General features: G+C 56.5%; 1 protein-coding gene across 3 annotated transcripts in view; it reads right to left on the minus strand.

Moving 5' to 3' along the window:
- Nucleotides 1-4232, minus strand: part of GCNT4 (glucosaminyl (N-acetyl) transferase 4) — a 31300-nt gene extending 27068 nt beyond the window's left edge. For 2 of the 3 annotated variants that reach the window (XM_055086619.1, XM_028492981.2), the window contains exon 1: nucleotides 3611-3693. The gene's annotated coding sequence lies outside the window, so the exon portion shown is untranslated. Of the gene's footprint in view, nucleotides 1-3610; nucleotides 3694-4154 lie in introns of those variants that run through there. The other variant, XM_028492980.2, reaches the window with a different exon arrangement.
- Nucleotides 4233-4533: the final 301 nt, after the last annotated feature.

Below are 4533 nucleotides of genomic sequence, written 5' to 3' on the forward strand. Positions count from 1 at the left end.
CCGGACGTGCAGGCTCAGCGGCCATGGCTCACGGGCCCAGCCGCTCCGTGGCACGTGGGATCCTCCCGGACCGGGGCACGAACCCGTGTCCCCTGCATCGGCAGGCAGACTCTCAACCGCTGCGCCACCAGGGAAGCCCACCGACTGGATCCTTTTACTACAGTTAATTTCATGCAGCATCCAGCACCTGACACTTGTTGACATGCTAAGTGGGAGGCGACCCTGTCTGTGAGTCAGGCAAATGGGATCCTGGCCTTAACTTTGCCACTATTTGGCTCCAAGGCCTTGGACAGGTTTTCAAAACTCTGAGTCTCAGATTCTGCATCTGGAAATGATGGAAATGACATCATCATCATCAAACCACCAGCACTAAGGCTTACTGAGCACTCATTATGTGTCAGGTAAAATGCACACAGGCACACACTGTACATAGATGATGCACACACACATGTTGTGCATACACGATGCACACATGCCTACCTTGTGCATACATCATGCACACAGGCAATCCTCATAACTGCCCACAAGAAGGTACCATAGAACGTGTACCCCTTAGAGGTGGTGCCATTTCAGAGACTAGGAAACCAAGGCAGAAAGGTCAGGAAACTTGCACAAGGTCATAAGCTAGGGAGTGGCAGGGCCAGAGCCAGGGGCCCTCGGCAGTCACACTCCAGGGGCCACTCTTAGCTACACTGCAGCTCTGTTTCATGATTTCCATCTATGTTTCTCCTAATCATTAAATTTGCATGATCTACAAAGTAAAACTTCAAATTTCACCGTCATATGGGTTTCAAAATATTGTTTCAGTAGATGGTGATGGTTTATGTTACATGAGTTTGATATCAGAATGGAAGCGCAATCAGACTTGTTTTTTACCTACTACACCAAGAGTGGTGCGGGGGGGGGGTCCAGAGATATCCTGCATGTTCCACCTCTCCTCCCAACTTGCTCCATCCCATTCACATATAAATAAGCATGAGGCTCTCTCATCTTCAAAAAGCCATCCCTCCGTCCCACTTCTCACTGGAGGAGTTGCTTCCAGGGCGTTAAGTGCGGTAGCCACTGTTAGTCCTCAGACCCCCAGCACACACACACTGGCATCATGCAAGGTGCTCACTCCCACTACGGTTTAGGTTGAGACTCAGCACCGCTGCCCTGGTTTTCCTCCCACCTCTCTCCATAAAGATAGGGGCTCTTTTCCAGGTCACCTCCCCCAATTTACCCCAGCCTTAAAATAACACCCCAATACAGATGACCCCCAGCTTCTTTGGAGGGTTTGCTTTCTCCAGCCACTTATTAAGTATTTTCACTCAGGAGCCTCAAAAGCAGCTCACGGGCTTCCCTGGTGGCGCAGTGGTTGGGAGTCCGCCTGCTGATGCAGGGAACACGGGTTCGTGCCCTGGTCTGGGAAGATCCCACGTGCCGCGGAGCGGCTGGGCCCGTGAGCCATGGCCGCTGAGCCTGCGCGTCCGGAGCCTGTGCTCTGCAACGGGAGAGGCCACAACAGTGAGAGGCCCGCGTACCGCAAAAAAAAAAAGCAGCTCAGACTCAACAAAAGCAAATGTGTCTTTCTCCCGAAATCTGCACCTCCTCCACATTCCTTTGTAAATGGCAGCACCCATCTACCCAAGTGCTGAAGTCCAAACTTAGAGGGAGTCCCCCTGCACTCTCATACCTTACAGTAAACTAGTCAAGTCACTCCAGAGTCTATCCTGAATCTACCCACTGTGTCATCCTCACTGCCACTGCCTCAGATAGACCTCCAGGCCCCTTATACGCCCCACCCAAACTAGCCGTGTCTACTTCAGGGGCTTCTCAAATCCATTCTCCACACAGCACCTGGAGTTTTGTTTTGAATCTAAATCTCTTCAGGATACTTTCAGGTGTGAAACTGTCTTGAGAATCAAGCCTACAAAATGGCCTCAAGGCCTGGCATCATCCAGCCCTGGCACCTGCTGACCTCGCCTGGCGCCATTCTCCCCTCAGGTCACATTGGACCTCTCCTTTCCTTGGACTCTCCCTGCTCTGCCCTCCTCTGGTCTTAGGGTGCCCTCTTTCCTGGGGTGAGAATACTTGCCCTTTCTCCTCCTCCTCCTCCTCCTGCTTAGTTTATGCAGCTCCTACTCATCCTTCCGGTCCACCTTAAATCTCCCCAAGAAGGCTTCCTGCCTCCCCCCAGACCAGTGAGCTACCTCTGTGCTCTCACTGCACCCTAGTATGGGCCTGGCACACAGTAAGTGCTCACTAAATTTGGATTGATGGATTGACTTTTCAACCTCACATCATACAATCTGTCTTATTGCTTTCTTCCTGCATTCAAACCTAAAAAGGCCCAGGTCACCAAGTCATACTCCCAACAGTGGTGGCTCTGCTGTCAGTCATTCTCAAGGGAGCAGATACTGGGCACTGCCACGTACAGTCTCCACCTGCCCCCAGTCCCATGACCGAGCTCGTTCAAAGTCAGGATGATAACTATTTATTGCCTGCCTATCCCAAGGGTACTTAATGTGATGCCAACTTGACTCATTGCCCAACTCCGCCATTCACTCCTATACCTCTCTGGGCAGACAGTGCAGTATTTAGTACATTTGCTTCTCAAAGGAACACTTCTCACCAACTCCCTTCCCCCAAGGAAACTCTCCTTTCACTCAGTGCCACACAACCTGATTCTATGGCTATTGTTTCTCTGCAAATACAAGTTAAGATATAAGGTATGATTCAATAGCATCTTAATCGGTCATTTCTCACAGACAATTGATTCTTAGAAAGTGCAACAGAGGAACTGCTCTCTGCAACAGCCCACTTACTTTTAAAGATTTTACTTCCTCAAGACACCATCAGCAAAAGCTATCAAAACACACAGCTAGGTTCTAGATTGTCTTAGACTGATAGGTGGTTTAATAATAAGGGCATGCTTCTGGAAGATCAGAAGGGGTGATTCCTGTCTACCAAATCTCATGGACACTTAATTTAATATCATCCCCAACTCCCTTAATCTTTTGGTTTGCTGCTTTTCAGTTTAAAGGACCAGAAGAGGAAAAGACAAGTGCCTAAGGGCTAAGGCCACCTCTCCCTTACCCAACGAGGGAAATACAAGGTTCCCGGCTACAACAAGGAAAACCTCCCCCAGGCAGGAAAGCTTAGTTCTGAAATTTACAAAACAATACCCACCCACTAGCACTTTTAGCCTAAGTTATGATGGTAAACTGACTCGAGAGCCCAGACCTCGTGGCTGGGATCGTCGGAGGCTCCCAGCTCGATGGAGGAGGTGCCGCCACCTCACAGGGGGACGATGCGGGCCAACTCTGCGGCACGAAAACTTGACCTTAAAAAGCGCAGAAGCTCGTCCCAGCGGAAGGCGCGGCCGGGGGGACTGCTCCGCAGCTTCTGATACCCAAACTAATAAGAGACACCCCACTCCAACCTGGCCCTAAAGGAGAAGCCACGCCGGCAGCCCGTTCCCGCGCTACGCGCCCGGCTCCCGCACACTCGCCTCCGCTGCCCACAGGCAGCGTGGCTCGGCCCCGCGGGTGCAGGGCTGCGGAGAAGCAGGCGTCGCGATTCCGGCTCGGCACGTTCCTCGCGGAGCCCGCCCCTCTGCGCCCCTCACCTGGGCGGCTCCAAGTGGCCAGGAGACCGAGACAGTGGGACCCCTGACCCCGGAAAGGGCGCGTCCGGGAGCCGCGTTCTCACCGCTCGGGGAGAGTCCCGGGGAAACCCTGGTGCGGACGCGCCCCGCTGCTCCCGGCCTCCCCGCCGGCCCTGCGCCGGGAGCCCGGGATGCGGGCACCGTGGCTCCGTCTCCCAGGACACCCTCACGCTGACACGCGCTGGTCGCCCCGCAGCCCGCGGACCTCGGAGAACTTTCCAGCGTCCGGCCGCCGGCGGGGCCCCGAAGTCAAAGCGGGCGTGCAGCCAGGCCAAGGCTCAGCCCGCTATCCCGCTGCGGCTGCCCCGGGCAGCCTCCCTCCGTCCTTCCCTCCCTCCTCCCCTCCCCCACCTCGCGAGGGACGCGGCGCCCAAGTCTTCCCCCGCTGGAAAGTGAAAGTCGCGAGGAGGGGGTCCGGGAGTCCCGGCCATCCGCGGCTGGGCCAGGAGCCCCGCACCCCGGCCCCGCGCGTTCTTCGCTGGACTGCGTGGCCAAGTGGACTTACGAAAGGGAGCGCGGGGAGCCCCGAGCGCGGGGTCCCCGCGGGTGCAGGAGCCGCTGCGGCGGGGCCGCGAGCTGCGCTGCGGACTCCTGGTCCCGCGGCGGCGGCGGCGACTGGCTCCCGCCTCCTCCTCCTGGTCCTCCGCCGCCACCTCGGCGGCGCGCCCTGCTACAGAGTTGCTCTCCCTCGGCCGGGGACGGGAGAGCGCCGAGCGGCCCCCGTGACGTGTAGGGGAAGGAGGAGCGCCTCCGCCGTGCTCCCGCAGAGGGAGCTCCCGCCCCTGCACTCGGGGGTCCAGGCTTCGCGCTCGAGACAAAGTTCCCAGGCGCGCGCGGCGCGCTCCGCTCTCTGCCGCTTCCCTGAGCGTCAGCCAGGTTCGGTT

The sequence above is a fragment of the Physeter macrocephalus genome, chromosome 8 (genome assembly GCF_002837175.3).
Source record: "Physeter macrocephalus isolate SW-GA chromosome 8, ASM283717v5, whole genome shotgun sequence".
Lineage (NCBI taxonomy): Eukaryota > Metazoa > Chordata > Mammalia > Artiodactyla > Physeteridae > Physeter > Physeter macrocephalus.